The sequence below is a fragment of the Sus scrofa genome, chromosome 5 (assembly GCF_054392235.1).
Source record: "Sus scrofa isolate SSC_HxYL_T2T_F1_AM1 chromosome 5, Sscrofa_HxYL_maternal_Yorkshire_Landrace_v2.0, whole genome shotgun sequence".
Lineage (NCBI taxonomy): Eukaryota > Metazoa > Chordata > Mammalia > Artiodactyla > Suidae > Sus > Sus scrofa.
Window position 1 is genome coordinate 74892762 of NC_139387.1, and position 20740 is coordinate 74913501.

At 47.2% G+C, this 20740-nt stretch overlaps 1 long non-coding RNA gene across 1 annotated transcript; it reads left to right on the plus strand.

Annotated features, from left to right (window-relative positions):
• Positions 1–10772: 10772 nt before the first annotated feature.
• LOC102157617 (uncharacterized) lies at positions 10773–11877 on the plus strand. Its single transcript, XR_014804009.1, has 3 exons — positions 10773–10873; positions 10950–11155; positions 11653–11877. It is a non-coding gene; the product is annotated as an uncharacterized LOC102157617 (long non-coding RNA).
• Positions 11878–20740: the final 8863 nt, after the last annotated feature.

A 20740-nucleotide genomic window follows, 5' to 3' on the forward strand; every position in this document is an offset into this window, starting at 1 on the left:
GGTCAACTGCATTGTCCCCCAATTTTCACGCACCTTCTCAACATAAACAAATTCCATCTGATCCACTAATAGCTTTGGAAAACTTGACCTTGTGTAAAAATGGAGAAACTAAAATCACAGCCCTGCCTGTAGCCTGGAAGCTTTGGAAACATGGCACCGTGATGAGGCAATCTGGGGAGAAAGCCAAACCAAACCAGAACTGGGAATGGAAATTTTATGCCATTAACACAAAAGGTTAGAAGGCTGGGTTGAGCATGGGCAAGATCTCATAGGAGCCTAGATGCAGTGCATTTTCTTTTCTTTCTTTTTTTTAGGGCCACACCCATGACATATGGAAGTTCCCAGACAAGGGGTCGAATTGGAGCTGCAGCTGCTGGCCTACACCACAGCCACAGCAACTCGGGATCCTTAACCCACTAAGCAAGGCCAGGGATTGAACCCATGTCCTCATGGATACTAGTCGGTTTTGTTATGCTGAGTGACAAGGGGAACTCCTGGCACATTTTCTAACAACAGATTTCAATGGGAAGGCGTGTGTGTACACCTCAGTCTGGTGTTGGACTTGGGGCAGAGGTACTGTGAGAACAGAATCAATTCCTCTTCTCCAAAAATTCATCCCCCATCCTCTCCTGGACCTAAAACAGGGCCCTACCCCTCTATTCAAAAAATTCATTACATCATTTAAGAATGTTTAGGGGTAACCTACTGTCTAATAAATCAGGTACACATTCCTTTGCCTGGTAACTTAAAATCCTACAAATTTAGTCCCACCCCATCTATCCACTAATGCTCTCCCACACACACCCACTAATCTCGCTGGGCTGGCCTTGTCACTGTCCCCAGTAATTTACTCACTCCTGCCTTTGGGTCTCAATACCCACTATTCTTCACTTTCCCCCTGGAATCCTCATCTATTCTTCCTTATAACCAATCCTCCAAAGATCTTGCCTTTGAAGATTTTGCCAACTATTTCAGTTTGCATCTCTTCCATTTCCAAATACTTATCGAGTCACATATATATACACACACACACACACACACACACAAACATATATATGTATGTATACTTTATCTCTCCAGCTTACACTGTAAGCCATTGATGCAAAATGAATGAAGGGGAAAGACTAGGTCCTGAGGAGGCTTAGCATCTCAGGAATGGAGGTGGAAGGAGGGAGCGATGATACATAACAACAAAAAAATATATATATATATGTATTTTGTTTATCTGAATATGAATTTTATGTTACAGTGCCCCACATAAAGTGTACTCAATAAATAATTGTGGTTTTTTTTTGTCTTTTTGCCATTTCTTGGGCCGCTCCTGCAGCATATGGAGGTTCCCAGGCTAGGGGTCGAATAGGAGCTGTAGCCACCAGCCTACACCAGAGCCACAGTAACGTGGGATCCGAGCCGCGTCTGCGACCTACACCACAGCTCACAGCAACACCGGATCCTTAACCCACTGAGCAAGGCCAGGGATTGAAGCTGCAACCTACTGGTTCCTAGTCGGATTCGTTAACCACTGAGCCATGACGGGAACTCCCCATCAATAAATAATTGTTGATTAATTGCACTCTTCCTTCTTCTGTGAATTAAAGGCTAAACTCATATATGACATCAATCTCATCCCCATTGTGTGGGATTTCAAAACAACATGACTTGAAGCATATTTGGGTTCTAGACGTTTGGTAACGGGGGAAAAGAACATAGGAAATGGTCATGCCTAAGATGGTAAGTGGGTGGCTTCAATGGAATCGAGAGCCCAGAAATCACTAATTTTCTTCTTTTTCTCTTTTCTTTTCTTTTTTTGTTTTTTGTTTTTAGGGCCACACCCATGGCATATGGAGGTTCCCAGGCTAGCGTCGAGTCAGAGCTGCAGCTGCTGGCCTATGCCACAGCCACAGCAATGCGGGATCAGAGCCGCATCTGTGACCCACACCACAGTTCACCACAACGCCGGATCCTTAACCCACTGAGCGAGGCCAGGGATCCAACCCGCGCCTCATGGACACCAGTCAGATTCGTCTCTGCTGAGGCATGGCAGGAACTCCAGAAATCACTGATTTTTGACAAAGATGCCAAGACCAATGGGGAAAGGGCAGTCTTTTCAACACACTGGCAGTACTGGCTATCCTGACATGTGAAACAATGCAATTGGACCCTTACATTATACCATATAAAAAATAACTCAGAATGGAACAAAGACGTGAACCCAGGAGCTAAAACTATGTCTTAGAAGAAAACAGAGGAAAATCTTTGTGACACTGAATGTGGCATTGATTTCTAAGATATGACACCAAAAGCACAAACAAAAGAAAAATAAGTAATTTTGATTTTATCACACTTTTGATTTAAAAAAAAAACTTTTGCGCATTGAAGGACACTATGAAGAGAACGGAAAGACAACCCACAGGAGGAAAATATTTGCAGATTATTAATAGCTTGAATATGAAAAGAACTCTTACAACTTTTTTTTTTTTTTTGGTCTTTTTGCCATTTCTTGGGCCACTCCCACAGCATATGGAGGTTCCCAGGCTAGGGGTCCAATCGGAGCTGTAGCCAGAGCCACAGCCACACGGGATTGGATTCCATGTGGCTGTGGCTCTGGTGTAGGCCAGCGGCTACAGCTCCGATTGGACCCCTAGCCTGGGAACCTCCATATGCCTTGGGTGCAGCCCTAGAAAAGGCAAAAAAAAAGAGAAAGAAAGAAAGGAAGGGAGGGAGGGAGGGAAGGAAGGAAGGAAGGAAGGAAGGAAGGAAGGAAGGAAGGAAAGAAAAAGAAAGAAAGAAAGAAAGAAAGAAAGAAAGAAAGAAAGAAAGAAAGAAAGAAAGAAAAAAGAGAAAGAGAGAGAGAGAAAGGAAGGAAGGAAGAAAGAAAAGAAAGAAAGAAACTGGAAGCCTCATGAGAATCAGAAGCTGGTGAGACTGTAGAATGATGCAGCTATGGAAAACAGCCTGGCAGTTCCCATGTGATCCAGCAATTCCACTCCCAGGTATATACCTCAAAGGATTTACAAAAAATATTTACAAGAGCCAAAAGTTGGAGACAACCCATGCTGTCTGTCAGCAGATGAATGGATAAACAAATCTGGTACATATATACAATGGAATATTATTCAGCCTTAAAAAGGAAGGAAATTCTGACACTTGCCACAACAGTGATGATGTTGAAAACATCACGCTAAGTGAAATGTCAGTCACAAAATGACAAATACTGTATGAGGTACCTAGAATAGGAGAATTCAGAGAGACGATGGTTGCCACGAGCTGGGGGTACAGGAAATGGAGAGTTATTGTTTAACTGGTATGGAATTTCTGCTTGAGATGGTGAAAACATTCTGGAAATAGTGGTGATGATTGAACCATATTATGAATGTACTTAATGCCACTGAATTGACATTTAAACATGGTTAAAATGGTAAATTTTGTGATATAGATTTTTCACCACAATAATTTTCTTCTTTTTTGGCTACCCTGTAGTGTATGGAATTCCAGGGCCAGGGATCAGATCTGAGCCACAGTTGCGACCTACACTGCAGCTACAGCAATGCCAGTTCCTTAACTCACTGTGCCAGGCCAGGGATTGAACCTGCATCCTAGTGCTACAGATGCCGCAGATCCTTTTGCGCCACAGCAGGAAATCCTCACCACAGTAATTTTAAGAAAAAGAAATAGAACTTAAATTCAGTCATGAGGAAGCAATCAGACAGATCCAGACTGTGGGTCATTCCCCTGAATGACTGACCTGCACTCTTCAAAAATGTCAAGATGATGAAAGAAAAGAAAAGGGAAATAGGGTCCAGTTACAGGTTAAAAGAGACTTGAGGAGTTCCCATTGTGGCGCGGAAGAAAGGAATCTGACTAGGAATCATGAGGTTGCAGGTTCAATCCCTGGTCTTGCTTAGTGGGTTAAGGATCCCGAGTTGCTGTGACTGTGATGTAGGCTGGTGGCTACAGCTCCTATTAGACCCTTAGCCTGGGAACCTCCATATGTTGCGGGTGCGGCCCTAAAAAGACAAAAGAAAAAAAATTTAAAAAAAGAGAGACTTGAGAGGACACCCAAATGCCGTGATGAGCTTGATTATATATATGTGTGTATGTGTATATATATATATATATATATTTTTTTTTTTTGGTCTTTTTAGGGCCGCACCCAACCAGATCTGAGCCACAACTGCAACCTACATCATGGCTTATGGCAACACCAGACCCTTAACCTACTGAGTGAGGCCAGGGATCAAACCCGAGCCCTCATGAATACTAGTCTGGTTTGTTAACCACTGAGCCAAGATGGGAACTCCCCTTGATTATATTTTAATTTTTTAAAAAGAAAAGGGGGAGTTCCCGTCGTGGCACAGTGGTTAACGAATCCGACTAGGAACCATGAGGTTGCGGGTTCGATCCCTGGCCTTGCTCAGTGGGTTAAACCATCCAGCGTTGCCGTGAGCTGTGGTGTAGGTTGCAGACGCGGCTCGGATCCAGCATTGCTGTGGCTCTGGCGTAGGCAGGTGGCTACAGCTCCGATTCGACCCCTGGCCTGGGAACCTCCATATGCCGCGGGAGCAGCCCAAGAAATAGCAAAAAAAAAAAAAAAAAAGAAAAGAAAAGGGGCAGGAAGTAAAAAAATGAATAAATTTTAAAAGGAGAAAAGCTGTAGAGGGCATTGTGTGGACAGTTGGGAAAAATGAACTGTGTATCAAGGTTAAATTTCTTCAGAGTGAATGTGATATGAGGGTTATGTAGGAGAAGATTTTTTAAAAAGATCTATGCTGGGAGTTCCCTGGTGGCACAGTGGGTAAGGATCTGGCATTGTCACTGCAGTGGCTCAGGTTTAATCCCTGGCCTGGGAACTTCTATATGTGGCAGGCTTGGTCAAAAAAAAAAAAAAAAAAAAAAAGTCTATGCTGAAGTGTTTAGGGATGATAAATGCAACTTTCAAATGAAGGGGGCCCGTGTATCTATGGAAAGAGGTAAAGTAAATACGGCAGCATTGGTGAATGTAGGGGAAGGGTTTCCACTTCTCTGTACTGGAAAATTTAAAAGTTAGAGGGGAAAATGGAATAGTCATTCAAATGACTGGGGAAACACTGACTTCTCTGACCCTGTGAGCAGAATGTGGATCTGTTTGCTGCACTGGGTCACCTGTCTTACTGAACTCAATCTGCAGGGTCAGAGGCACTGACGTAGATTCTGTGGGAGATGAGTAGATGCTCCCATCAACAATGCCCCTTCACTGGGCCCCCACTCCCTTCCAGGGCTGCTCCCCTGCTCTCCCGCAGCAGTATGTCTGTGCCACCTGCTTTGACTGCTTGAGGACCTACTGTGTTGTGTTCCTCTGTGTATCAAGGTTTTAAGTCCCCAGGGCAGGACCATGTCTCTATTTTCTTATAACCCTCCCTCCCCCAGCATCCCCAACCTCATGCTCTGTTCAGAACTAAAGCCACAAGAAGTGCCTAGTGAATATTTTTCTATTCACTGACTGTTACTTTGTCGATACTGAGGCATGTGTGGAAGCCTAAGTGGTCAAGGATGAGGTCAAAAAATCTACCCCAACTAAGGTGTTAATGGCCGCTGGGTAGGGCCTTCCAGAAGGAAAGTCAGGTGTGGGCTTGGACACCACCTAATTCTCTGAGGCAGCCAGGTGTTGCTGATCTAGGTGGTGACTCGTGCTCCGGGGCGGGGTAAGAGATATACCAGCCTTGGCAAAAAGCTTCTGAATACCTACGCACAGAATGTCCCAAGCGGGGCCTGTGGGGTGACTGCTCCCACAACCTGGCACATTCTTCCCAGGGAAGCAGGGCCAAACCAAGGACTGAGGACCTCAAAAAAAGGAAGCTCTCGGAGTTCCCATTGTGGCACAGTGTAAACGAATCTGACTAGTCTCCATGAGGACGTGGGTTTGATACCTGGCCTCGCTCAGTGGGTTAGGGATCCAGCGTTGCCTTGAGTTGTGGTGTAGGTCACAGACGCAGCTTGGATCTTGCTGTGACTGTGGTATAGGCTGGCAGTTGTAGCTCGGATTCGACCCCCTAGACTGGCAACTTCCATATGCTGTGGGTGTGGCCCTAAAAAAGCAAAAATAAAAAATAAAAAACAGGAGCTGTCATCCAAGCTCCTGGAACAGAGTTGCTATGCCTGGTTCTGGGAAAGCGGCAGATGGAGGGGAGAATGACCCCCCACACACACTGTGCATCAGCAGGAAGGGGTCACGTGCCTCAGGGAGACACTAGGCCTGCTGCATTCCACCTCCAACCAGGACCCCCCAGGGCTGCTGTGTTGCAGCTCGTTAAGGGAGTACAAACTTGTCCTTCCTGTCTTGAGTAGTTTTTCAATGAGGCTGGAAGACTAATGGGTAAATTTCCTCTCTCTCCCAGCCAGGGCTTCCAGGAAGCAGGCCTCGGCTCCATTGTTATATACAGTCTGTTGTTATTCCTATTAAATCGCAATGACACTTAATTTTAAAATCAACTTAATATTTTATTACATACCTTCTTGTGTCGGTCTATGGTTGTTTCATCCAAATCCCAGATTTCCCACAAAATGACAAGCTTCATAGGGCATGTGCTCTATGCTGCTTTGCCCCCTGTGTTTCCTCCCACATCCTGTATGGACACAGTAACATGAGGCACACAATAAATACATGGGAACGTGTAAATAATCTCGTGTATGTCCATATTATATTTCTTTTTTTTCTCGTTGTCCATATTATGTAATACTGTGCAGCAGTTAAAAAGAATGGAGTAGATCCTCATATTCTGATATGGAGAGATTTCCAATTCATATTACTGTGTCACAGAAAAGCAAGCAGGCATAGTATGAAACACTTTATGGAGAAAAGACAAATAGAAGGAACAACGGCTTGGTCCAAGTATCTGTTTATTTCCTTTCTCCTAGGAGAAGGTCACAGACACGGTTATAACTAGTGTAGAATTCAGTCATTTCCTGTATTTTCCTTTTCAAAATGAATCGCTGTTAATGTTAAATAAATAACATGTGGAAGGGGAGTTCCCGTCGTGGCTCAGTGGAAAGGAATCTGACTAGCATCCATGAGGACACAGGTTCTATCCTTGGCCTCGCTCAGTGGGTTAAGGATCCGGCATTGCTGGTGGCTGTGGTGTTGGCCAGCAGATGCAGCTCCAATTCGACCCCTAGCCTGGGAACTTCTGTATGCCACAGGTGCGGCCCTAGGTAAAAATAAAATGTGGAAGACAGTTAGCCTATCTCTTGCCTAAATAATTGTCACATTCCTATAGCACTTATATCAAGCAGGCATTGTTTTCAGTGCTTTGCATGAATTAATTCATGTCACCCTCATAATCTGCTTTAGTTGGACAGCACAGCAAGAAATGGGAGACCCAGGATTCAAGTCCAGAGTCTGGATTCTTTTTTTTTAAATTTAATTTAATTTTTATTTTATATTGAAGTATACTTGATTTACAATGTTGTGTTAGTTTCCAGTGTACAGCAAAGTGAATCAGTTCTGAATATACACATAGCCATTCTTTTTCAGATTCTTTTCTCATATAAATTATTACACAATATTGAGTAGAGTTCCCTGTGCTACACAGTAGGTTCTTGTTGATTTATCTATTTTGTATATAGTAGTGTATACATATTAATCCCAAATTCCTAATTTATCCCCCCCACCTCACCTTTCCCCTTTGGTAACCATAATTTGTTTTCAACGTCTGTGAGTCTGTTTTGTAAATAGGTTCATTTGTATAATTTTTTTATCTTTTTTTTTTTTTTTTTAAGGGCTGCACCTGTGGCATATGGAGGTTCCCAGGCTAGGAGTCGAATCAGAGCTGTAGCTGCTGACCTATGCCACAGCCACAGCAACACCCGATCTTCAACCCACTGAGTGAGGCCAGGGATTGAACCTGAGTCCTCATGGATGCTAGTCAGATTCGCTTCCGCTAAGCCACGACGGGAACTCCCTGTATAATTTTTTAGATTCCATATATAAGTGATATCACATGACCTTTGTCTTTCTCTGACTTACTTCACTTAGTATGGTAATATCTCTAAGTCCATCCATGTTGCCAGAGCCTGTATGTATTTTTAACTGGTATGCTAAAGGTGTTAAAAATTGTGGCCCTTCCCCACCCTTTCCTTCCTTCTCATTCAAATGCCTCAATGATGCCACTCAGAACATTGTGTGACAGTTAACTGAAAAGAAAAAAGAATCCTGTTTCCCACCCTAATCCATGGCTTCATCTGGTTTTGAAGGTTTGAGGGACCTATAAGGAGCTACTGACGCCTTCTGGAAACTACGTCTGGGTTGTTATTGAGAGATCATGACCATTTGCCACGACTGTTTCATCATGTGATATACATAGATTTCCCCAGTGAGTGCCTCCTGAGGACAGTTTTAGCCCCACCTGTGAGTCCTGGCAAATAGGACCTCAGTGCAGCAGACAATGACCCCTACCTGATGGAAGGTGGATGAGGATCTGGTAACCTTCTGAGGATTGTAGGTAGGCAGAAAGCTTCTAGGACTGTGATTCCTGACTCCTCCAAGCCCCAAGGCATGAGGACTAGTGCTACCTAAAAGTGAATCAGGAGGCCTTGCCCCAGGCCTCCGCCCCCAGTAGCGAGCTGGGGACTGCACCGAGTTTAGTGCCCTTTCAAGTTAAACCAGCATGCCTCAGATTTGCCAGACCTATCATCACAACAACATGTATCCCCAGCTCACACATGGAATGTTTGCTCTCTGGCAGCCAAATGCACTTGGAACTGGCAGTGATGATCTCATAAAGCAGGAAAGCTGAGCAGTTAGTCAGATGATTAGCATGTTGTTGAGATGGAGGAGTTGAGCATCATTCGATGAAAATATCTGGGCACTGATTAGGACCATCTTACCCGAAGTCCTTATTGCACAAATGTGAAAACAAGCTTTAAACAAGAGTAGCTATCAGGGCTTTGGGCCTGAGAAAAGTGAAAGTGTAGTTGTTTTTTTTTTTTTTAATACACCTGGAGGAACAGCTCTGCGGGCTGCTCAGACCTCCCCCTCCCTCGCTCCAGGGCCTTCAACTACTGTCAGTAATTCATCCCAGGTGCCTGGTAACTTCAATTTCTCTTCCCCTTTTAACCATATTTTTTATTTTTAAATATCGTGTTCATATTGTGTTTACTCATATGTAGAAGGAGAGTCATTCTTACCCCTCTCGCCTCTGTGGCTCCCATGCTGCAGACATCTCTCACCCTCCATTCAGTACCAGCTGAATGGAGGGCTCTAGGCTGGAGACGGGGTAGGAAGGGGACTTCCCAAGTTGTCTGCATTCCCTTTGTTTAGGGATCTTAAGGTGTGGGTCCTCCGCGTGGCTTTCAGATTTTTCTCTTATGTTTACAAGATGGAATTACTTGGCAGTTTGCTTGTACTATTTTTTCTTTTGGCCTGCGCCCACAGCATGCAGAAGTTCCTGGACCAGGAATTGAACCTACGGCACAGCGGTGACAACCGCCAGACCTTTAACCTGCTGCGCCACCAGGGAATTCCTGCACTATCTTTAAATAAAAACCAGCCCTGGCCTTACTGATGTCTCATCAAAACAAAAGCGCTGTTTCCACAATGTCTCTATTTTCAAAGCTGCCATTTACATTTTCTCAAACAGCCCTACCCTCACTGAGAAGGTTTTTCTGGGGATGTGAGTCATGTCTCTTCTGCGGGGAGATGTAGGATAGGACCTGGGAGACTGCTGTCCTCAAGCACTCTGAGCATGGGGGGTGATTGCACCCAAGTTCCCCTGCCTCACTTCCCCCTGCTCTAGATTCGTGACGTTAATGCCAGATTTGCAGCCGGGTCCCAGGTGGAGAAGCTTTGGACCAGTGCAATGCCTTGTTCTTTCTCCACACGATGGGGCGGGCGGGGGGCGAGGGAGGAATGCACCCAAGCCAGGAAAGATCACTAGCTTTAACTAGATCCCTGTGCTAAAGAAACAGGCTCTAGGGGAAATCTTTTCTAATAATGCCCTAGAGCTGGGTTATTTCCTAGCCTGGCCCCCAAATGTCTTTGACGACAACGTGGCTCCAGGGTAGAATGTGGCTGACCACAACCATCCTGCAGCATGGTCCTGGCATAGGCTCACCCGAGGACACTGCGGGGCAAGAGTGCATAGCGCTGGAGTCAAACAGCCGAGGAAAGGAACCCCAGCTGAACCACTTTCTGGCTGTGGCCAAATTAAGATCTATAAGTGGAAGTTAATGCTACCCAGACCGTTGCCTTGACAAATCAGAGGAAAAAATATGCAAAGGCTCTGCCTGATATGAACTGCTCGGAAAATGCTATCTGTGGTCACTAATTACCTAAGGGAAGGCTACGGAAACTAGCAGGAAGCCGAAGACTCGGGGCGGAGAAGGAACCGAAATAGCCCGGGCGGCTCCGCCCACAGTGAGAGCATCCGCTCCGCGAGGCGGGAAGAGGCCCCACTGCCCTCGGGCCGGAGCCGCCTGGTGGGGAGGGGGTGTCACGCTTCAGAAAAGGGCGAGGACTGGCCCCGACCTTCAGCGGAGGAAGGAAACAATGAAGCCACGTAACAAAAGTTCAAGGCCAAACGTAGCGCCCGCCCAGCGCTCGACCGCGGCTTCCTCTCCGCCGGCTCCGGGGAGTCACCTGACCTCGCTTTCGCAGTCGCGGACGCCGAAAGGGTCCTGCAGTCCTCCTCGCAGCCAATCGGCGGCGTCCCTGCCCCCCGCAGCCAATCAGTGGCGTCCCTGCCCTCGCAGCCAATCAATGGCGGCCCGGCCTTCCTAGCCAATCTGGTTCTCCGCCCGCCGGCCTCTCGCGCGTGAGGAGGGAAAGCCCGGCTTCCGAAGACCCCTGGAAAAAGACTCGTTGAGCGTGCAAAAAACGACTTTGTTTCCACTGGGCCAGGTATATTCTGAAGCCTGCAGAGCGTCCATCAGGGGCTGCCCAGGCCCGGGAAGAGCGCGCCTTCTCTTTGTTACAGAACTAGCCACCCGCAACCCCGCGGACCCCTAGGAGACTGCCCTTGCAGCTCACAGCCGACCAGCTGTTGGAACGTGTCTCATATGGGAAGAAATGCTTGCAGTTTCAAAGGTCCAGCCCACGGGCTCAGACGCTGCCGCACAGCTCAGAACTCTGAAACTCTTGATTCTACCCTGCTGTGTGCCTGGGATTTGACCTGCCTCTCATGTAAATCTTCACAAGAACCCTGTAGGGATGTATTATTGTTCTCCTCCTGCAAATGAGAAAACCCAGGTGTCCACAGTAGCAGTTTTACAACTGCTGAGGTTCTGGTTTAAAAGGAAGCCAAAGTTTTTTGTAAGTGACCAGGCTTCATACCAGGACGCCAAGTAGGGACCAGACTCCAATCGCCACGGCTTCCTTGTTTGCCTGGCCAGCAAGAAACAAGATCTCCTTAGTAGATCTTTACTCACTCCCTAGAGCGAAGTTGAAGGCCTTTCCAGGCCCTGTCATACCGTGGGAGCAGTCAGTCCACTAGCGACCACCTTGCGGGTGGGGGGCTGTGTTACCAGCTCATCTTTCAGCTCTTAGATTAAATAGCACTTCCCTTGACCCCACAAGTCTGTGTCAGCGGCCTCCCAGCAGCTCTCTTCATCCCTGTCTTGGGAGCCCTTGTCACCCCACCTATTGTAGTTGCCTCTTTCCTTCCCTGTCTCCCTTTGCAGATGGAGAGAAGCTACCTGAGTGCAGGAAACAGCCTTGACTGTAGCCTCAGTCTCTAGCTGGAGCCCAGGTCCAGCTCCCAGGATGCCAGTGTTCCCTAAGAACTCCGTTTCAGAACCACTGAACTAGAATTTGGAATTTAAAAGTAAGTCCAGAGGGGAAACTGGAGACAGCTATAAAAGTTTGACCTTTAATAATTATGATGATAATAAAACAGCTGTTGTTTATTGAGTGTTTATTATGTGACAGGCATTGTTATAAGTGCTTTAGTGCAGTGATCCTTCAGCTTAAATGTGCATACGGGGATCTTGTTATTCTGTTGTGAACCACACAGGAAGTCTGGGATCTTGTTATTCTGATTCATTCTATCTGGGGTGGGGCCTGAGATTCTGCATTTCTGACAAGCTTCCAGGTGATGGTTCATGAGTCATACTTTGTGTATTAACTTATCTTCTTAAAAGTGCTATGACATAGGTATTACTGTTACTCCTGTTTTACACACAAGGAAACTGAGAGGTTAAGTATCTGTGAACTTAGGTCAAAATCAGTAAACTGCAGGGAGGATAGAATGGCCTGAGCACTTACAGTGAGAAGGAGAAAAAGTTCTAGGCAGAAGAAACAGTATTTACAAAAGCCTGCTTGGCATGTGGGGGAAGTGGATCGGGGCTACCCAGAAGGCTGTGGATAGTCCTTAAAAACTTTCCAGGAGTTCCCGTCGTGGCACAGTGGTTAACGAATCCGACTAGGAACCATGAGGTTTCGGGTTCGGTCCCTGCCCTTGCTCAGTGGGTTAACGATCTGGCGTTGCCGTGAGCTGTGGTGTAGGTTGCAGACGCGGCTCGGATCCAGCATTGCTGTGGCTCTGGCGTAGGCCGGTGGCTACAGCTCCAATTCGACCCCTAGCCTGGGAACCTCCATATGCCGCGGGAGCGGCCCAAGAAATAGCAACAACAACAAAAGACAAAAGACAAAAAAAAAAAAAAAAACAAAAAAAAAAAACCAAAAAAACAACTTTCCAAAGGCCCCCAGTATTTGAGGCCTGAAAAAACTATATTGACATCTGCATGTGAAAACTGAATATTTAAATTAACCACTTTGACATTCAAAGTATTAAAAATCCTTTCAATTTTTTTTACGTGAAAAGATGCCGATCTGGTGAATGATATGAGTATATTTTGGTACATTTGATTAAAACAGGGGAAGGGCCTCTCAAGCCTAGGGCCTGCTAAGGCTAGGACAGGCCCTGACCACATTGCATTTGGATGTAATCCTGAGGGCAGCTGGGAACCACTGATAGAAGCAGGAAAATGTTCTCTGTGGCTTCAGTGAGGAGAATGGGTTGGAAAGAGGCCAGACTGGAGGCCTAGCAGCTCGAAACCAGCTAGGCGTTTACAGCCTTCAGACTGCAAGACAGTCTCTGCCGAGTGCCAAGGTAAAATGATAGCATTATACAACCCAATTATTCTCTGATTCCTCCAGCCCCAGTCTGACTCAGCATTCTAAATTTACTTAAGATTTGGGGACAGGGGTTTTGCCAAATCCTTTCTCATTAAGGCCAGTGATGTTACAGTCCAGGGCAGAGCACATGCCTTGAGTGGACAGCCATGAATGTGAACCTCAGCTCTGCTATTTGCTGCGTGACTTTGCATAAGTGATTTAACTTCTCTGAGCCTGAGGCTCTTGATTGGGCATAATACCTTCCATGCAGAATTAAGTGAGATAAACTCAACTTACAGTGCCTCCTGCAGAAGACGTAGTGCTTATGGATGGCAGCTGTTAGCCCGTGTGTGCCATTGTTCTGAGACCTAGTCGAGTTTTCTGAACAAAGGTGGGGTAAATGATTAAATCTTTCCATCAGTCTTCTGAAGTAGAGATTATTATCCCCATTTTGCAGGTAAGGAAAGGGACTCAGACGAGATCCCTCAGCTCAGGGAACCGGGGCAGAGAGTGGGGAGCCTGCAAGAGCTGGACTGTTCTTGATTTTACTTGGGTTTGGGGACATTCTCCAGCAGTTGGCATCTGCTGCCTCCACCACCTCTTGTGGCCCCAAACCTCTTCCGCTTAGTCATGGCCTGACTTGGTCCTGATGGCCCACCACTGAGCACTGTCCTGGGGCACGACCAACCTCTTTCTCCCTCCTCCCCATCCTTGCCTGACCTCCCTCCTATCTTGCTCCACCCCACCCCCACCCCCCGATTTTACAGCTTCTGGATTTTCCTTATTGAAGAGCTCATCTCTTTGAACTGCAGACAGAACTGCCCTGGACTGGGATGCCTGCCAGGGTCTCTCCCTTTAAAGGGAGTAGATAAGTAGGTCACATCAGGATGACAGAGGAGGATGCTGACTTCTTCTGGGAGGAGGAAAAATACTGCACATCCCATGGAGAATGGAAAACAAAGTAACAGGGCTCCTCTGTGTCCCGGTCCTTCTGTCGCCTGTCTCTGACAGTGACAGTCCCCTGCAGGCTGCTACTGTGAAATGCATGTGGAGACAACCAGGCAATCCTGAATGCTTGGGGTCTGGGGACACCAATGGACACCGTATTGAGCAGAAGCTTGTCTACTGTGTGCTTCCCCCTACCCTAGCCTGCCTCCTCTTCAGCACCCCCACCACCAACAGCCAGGATACTGGAGAGGAGAAATCGTAGCTTTTATGGAGGATCCGGAGCTTTTGCTCCTTGGACCCTGCAGCTTGTAGGCCCTGTGGGGCCGAGAAGGCCTTGGCTGTCCGGCGATACTGCCTGGCACTGCCCAGCGTCTGGTTTACAGAGATTGTTGTGGCAACCAGAACAGTCTGGGGTTTTGCAAGATTTCTGTTCCCCACTCCCACCCCTCACCCTCTTGAAGGCCGTTCACAATCAGGGGTGTGGATGAGCATTAAATTACAGAGATTGCTGTGAAAACCAGAGAGAGAGACAGGGTGTGGCATCAGAGGTCCGGCACAGCCAGCTCCACCCTGCCCTGCCATCCCTGGGGACTGAGCCCTGTTTGAATCATAACACTGGGCGGCCACATTTCTAGGAAACTGCAGCTGCAGGGGAAAGGTCCCAGCTGTATGAATGAGACCAGCCTGGCTGTGAACAGATTAGGACTGAAAATGTGTTTCCAGGCTGATGCTGGCCCCTGGACTCGGTGCCTGGGCACAAGGCAGGCACACAAAACAGAGACCAAAGCCTGACCTTAGCACTCCGGGGTGACCCACCCTGGTTCCTGGATGGGGGCTGTGGAAACGGGGAATCCACCACAGAGAGGTGCACGGGTTTTCCATTGTCCTGGCTTGGGGCTTGGCGAACTCCCAGCTCTGGGGCTTGCCATCCAGGACAGTGCAGTCCTTTTGCAGAGACACTCCAGATTGCAGGAGCCTGCCTGGCTGGTGTTTCAGCACTGCCCCCTGCCCTCTCTCCTCCTGTCCCCAGGGCCCTGTAATTTTTTTTTCCTCCACTGCCCAAGAGAAAGCAAGTGTCCCCCACCCAGGTGGCCTACGGGGAAGTCACATTCATGCCTGTAGTTGTCCTCCTGCACGAGAGGCAGGGCTGGGTGACAGGAAAGAGAAAGCCGTCTTCTCTGGTGCCCTTCACTATGCTTCATCTCCCCAGGGGGCTGGGCCTGTCTAACACACCCCTTTCCCAGGCTGCAGTAACCCCAAACCGTCTCATCAGAGTGGGTGTAAATCCCCACAAGTATGTGGCAGGCAAGTAGCAGCAGGGACAGTGTGGTCGTGGCTGCATCAGAACAAGAAGTCTGGGCTTGTGAGACTTGGATCCCGTGTGCTCTCAGAAGCTTGACTGGCAGCCCCGCCTCCCTGGCATCTGCTCCAACCAGGGTCTGGCTTTGGCACCATCCCTGCCTGACTCTGGGTGGGCTGCCTTCCTCCAGGTCCAGTGCACGTGCTACTCCTTGGCGTATCTGGGATTACCTGGAGGCAGGGAGGCCAGGCTTGGAGACTCCATCACCCCCACCCCAGTCAATCAATCATGTCTCTAAGTAGTGGTTCTGAAACTTTATGTGCATCAGAATAACCAAGGGATGTGTTAAGATGCAGATTGCCTGGCCGGGTCCCAGGGTTTCTGATCCTGTAGATCCCCAGTGAGCCTGATAATTTGCATTTCTAATAAGCTTCCAAGTGATGGGAGGCTGTAGCACCAGGGACCACATCTGGAAACCATTGAGCCAGAGCAGGACAAATGGAAAACCTAGGTTTGAGTCCTGCCCTGATGCTTTGCTTGGGCTCCAGGAACTTCAGTCCCTCTATTGTCAAAGGTGGAGTCATGACCACTGAGTGGTTGGGAAGATCAAGTTCTTGACACTGGATGTACGCACTGTGTTTGGCAAGTTGAGTGTGTGGGTTAGTCCACAGTTACAGTCTTTATTGAGGAGTTTGTCTGCTGTCCATTGGATCCTCGGCCCAGTGTGGTGGCTTCTTTGGACAGATTGTGCGTGAGAATTCTAAGGTCCAGTTAAACATCACACATCTCTGGACCTTTGTTGTCTCCTTTGGAAAACAAGGCCTTTGGTCTGCTAGACTAATGGCCCCTCCAGGTCCCGTTTTGAAGCCCATCTCTGGGAGGTGGGGTAGGTCTTGGGAGGCACAGCCATCATTTTCATTCCTTGCCCACCCCTTTCCAGGACCTCCACCTGAAAACCCAGGAGCCTCTGCAGAGCAAAGAACATCGATCACTAGTCATTGGTCATCTCAGCCCAGAGAGGGGTGGCACAGCCTTCAAGGTCCATCATAATCTGGTTCCAACCTTCCTTTATAATCACATATCTTGGAGTTCCTATCATGGCTCAGTGGAAACAAATCTGACTAGTATCCATGAGGACACAGGTTCAATCCCTGTCCTGGCTCTGTGGGTTAAGGATCTGGCGTTACCATCTGCTGTGGTGTAAGTTACAGATGTGGTTTGGATCCTGCGTTGCTGTGGCTGTGGCATAGGCCAGCAGCTGTATCTCCGATTCGACCCCTAGCCCTGGGAACCTCCATATGCTGTGGGTGTGGCCATAAAAAGACAACCCCCAAAACAAACAAACAAACAAAAAATCACATTTATCACTGTCTCTCCATTCACTGTGTAGTCTAAACAAATCAGGCTACTCATCCTTCCTCAGATTTCCAGGCTTTGTTCACACTGTTCTTACCACTAGAACATCCCCCACTGGTCAGAGTCCTATTCATGCTTCAGAGTGCTCCCAGTGACTGCCTCCTCCCGGAAGTCGTGCCAGATCTCTGTCATCAGTCTGTCTGTCTATCATCAGTCTGTCTGTCTAGGTTAGCTATCATCTCTGACTCTCTTTAATACAAGTGACTTTTTTTTTTTTTTTTTTTTTTTTTTTTTTTGCTTTTTAGGGCCACATTCGCTGCATATGGAAGTTCCCAGGCTAGTGGTCTAATCAGAGCTGTAGTCACTGGCCTACACCACAGCCACAGCAATGCGGGATTCGAGCATTGTCCTCGACCTACACCCACAGCTCACAGCAATACCAGATCCCGAACTCACTGAGTGAAGCCAGGGATCGAACCTGCATCCTCACAGATATTAGTTGGATTCGTTTCCACTGCGCCACAATGGGAACTCCCATACGAGTGATTTTTATATTTTTCTGTGGGTGGTAGCAGAATATGTGACGAGCTGGCAGGTGTAATATCTAACCCAATCAGGATGCAGCCACCCCACCCTGTGACTTGCATCTGAAGGGGCTCTGTAGACACTCAGTGCTCTGCAGGTTTGTCTTAAAGAGTTCACATTTCTGAAGTCTCTTCTTGGAGCAGACTCATGTGAGAAACAAGAGTTGAGATACTATGTAAAAGTTTAAAAAAGTAGGACAACCACTTAAAAGGAGAAGCTTACTTACACAAAAGATTAGTCACCTGTTTATTTTCGTGGTTGTTAGCGATGGGAAATAAATCAATGTGTAGTGTATGCCTCTGCTGTGGCTCATATTCACAGGTCTTCTCATTTGCATGTAGGCACATCTGTTTCTCTGATTTTCTTTTTTAAACTACAGGGTTTTTTTTTCTATTCTAAATATAATATGAAGTTGATAGAAAATGTGTAAAGGAAATAAAAAGAGAAGAAAGTAAGTATTTATAGTCCAGAAATAACCAGTATTAACATTGCGGTGTATTTCTTGTGAATGGTTTTCCTGCACATACTTACTCTATATGACTTTTTAAAGGAAATTGGGATAAACGTATATATACTTCCATATAATTCTGTATGAATTGCTTTTTGTTGTTTTTTAGGGCCCCATTTGCAGCATATGAAAATTTCCAGGATGAGGGTTGAATTGGAGCTACAGCTGCCGGCCTACGCCACAGCCACTGCAGCACAGGATCCAAGCCTCATCTGTAACCTACACCACAGCTCATTGTAACACCCGATTCTCAGCCCACTGAGCGGGGCCAGGGATCGAACCTGTATCTTCATGGATACTAGTCGACTTCATTTCCACTGCGCCACAATGGGAACTCCATGAGTTACTTTTTTGACTTAAGATACAGTTGGCATTTAGGTATAGCTTTACATTTCTCCTCAAACATTGAAAAAAAAATTCCATGATATCCATTCACAGATATGCCAACATTTTATTTAACCATCCCTTCCTTTTTTTTTTTTTTTTTTTTTTTTTTGTCTTTTGTCTTTTGAGGGCCGCACCCGAGGCACATGGAGGTTCCCAGGCTAGGGGTCAAATCGGAGCCACAGCTGCCAGCCTACGCCACAGCCACTGCAGCACAGGATCCAAGCCTCATCTGTAACCTACACCACAGCTCACGGCAACGCCAGATCCTTAATCCACTGAGCAAAGCCAGGAATCGAATTCACAACCTCATGGTTCCTAGTCAGATTCGTTTCTGCTGCACCATGACAGGAACTCGTAACCATCCCTTCCTTGTTGGATGCTCCATTCTTTGTGATGAACATCCTCACGTATCTGAACACACGTCTGATTATTTTCTTAGGCTGATTCTAGAAGTGGCGTTACTGAGTCATTTTCAAGTTTCTTGTTACGTACTGCCAAATTGTTTTCTGGAACTTCCATTTAAAAATACTTCCAGAGCGCTTCACTGGCAGCCCTCCTGTTCATTAGCTGTTTTACCCCCGCTCCCATTGCATTCTGTCTGTCCCTTGCTGTGCTTCTTCCCTTCCACAGTGAATTTGCACATGGTTCGTACAAGTCTTAGTTCTACTGGGAGACCATATCTGACCATCTTCCTTCTCCTTCCACATCCAGCACAGGCGGGGGATGGGGCAGAGGGCTGACTCTGTTTAAGGGAAGGAATTTGTAAGCAGAAGAAGATCTCATTTTAGGAAGGAGCAGAACAGCGAGGACTCCATACTTCAGGGTGGGGGTGCAGACTGGATCCAAGGGGAGGGAAGGGATTCTCCCCAACCCTTCATACTGGGAGCTGGGGAAAGTAGAAAACTAGCTAAGTGCAGAGCCTGGAGGAGGGGGCTTTGCTCCTTGGCAGGGCTTTACTTCAGGGCAAGAAGGGAGAAGGGCAGGGAGTTCCTGTTTTGGTTCAGTGGGTTAAGAACCCAACTAGTATCATGAGGACGTGGGTTCAATTCCTGGCCTCGCTCAATGGGTTAGAGGATCTGGCATTGCCATGAGGTGCAGTGTAGGTCACAGACGTGGCTTGGATCTGGCATTGCTGTGGCTGTGGTGTAGGCCGGCAGCTGCAGCTCTGATTGACCCCTAGCTTAGGAACCTCCATATGCTGCGGGTGCGGCCCTTAAAAAAAGAAGGGAGAAAGCTTGGAGGCCTTGCTTCAGGATGTGGGGGGAGAGGGGCGGCTCCCGTCGTCCCCAGGTGTGAAACCTGCTTTGAGGACTGTCATTCCTTTTAACACACAGCTGAGCCATCCCAGCTGCACAGGTTCTGACCTGGGAAAACACCTGCAGCGCTGATTGTAGAGGCTCAAGTAAGTGTTTTTTAGATTGGAGTTTCCCAAACTTCAGCTCTACCTTGTTGGAGATTTCAGTGTTTTAGTGAAAAGAAAGCGAGATGCACAGACACACACCTGTGATTCATATCATCCAAACTGTCACACTTCTGAACAGTTGAGACAGATACAGTTGTTAAAATGTTCAGGGTGTGCCCATGTCACTCACCAGGTCTGCCTCGGGTGTTAAAACATGCTGTGCCAGTTACTTTAGCTTTATCCTAAGCAGTAAAAATTTTGAAATCACAGGTTTGATGTATTCATTACATTTTTTGTAGTAATCAAACTGTAATGACAGCTGTGAATAAATTGTCAGCCATAGGTAGTACCTCTATGACCCATTGGTGATAATTATACCACATCTTTGGGAGACACTGTTTTAACTAAACAGTTTCTTTATATGATAGTTAATTGTGCATATTTCCTTTCACTTAACTATATGCTTTCTTCTTCTTCTTCTTTTGCTTTTTAGGGCTGCACCCGAGGCATATGGAAGCTCCCAGGCTAGGGGTCGAATCGAAGCTGCAGCTGCTGGCCTACACCACAGCCACAGTGATGCCAGATCCAGCTGCGTCTGCGACCTACACCACAGCTCATGGCAACCTTAACTCCCTGAACAAGGCCAGGGATTGAACCTGCATCCTCACTAATGCCAGGCAGATTCATTTCTGCTGAGCCACGACAGGAACTCCAATAACTTTTTTTTTTTAGGGCCGCAACCTGTGGCACATGGAAGTTCCCAGGTTAGGGGTCCAGTCGGAGCTACGGCTGCTGGCCTACACCACAGCCACAGCAACGCCAGATCTGAGCCGTGTCTGCAGACTACACCACAACGCACAGCAATGCCAGATCCTTAACCCACTGAGCAAGGCCAGAGATCGAACCCGAATCCTCATGGATCCTAGCCGGGTTCGTTAACTGCCGAGCCGCGAAGGGACCTCCTCCAATGACTTTTTCTGATGAGGAGGAGAGAGGTACCCTGACTTGTCAGTTCCCTGCTAGAGAGGAACGTTAATGGAGATCTCCTTTTTAGTCCTACCTGCCTCCTCTTCCCGAACCTTTCTTTCTGACTCCCAGTCCTTTGCCTGTAACCTAGGATTGTTTAACCCATCGGACACTGAAAATGAACAATACGGTTTCCTTAGC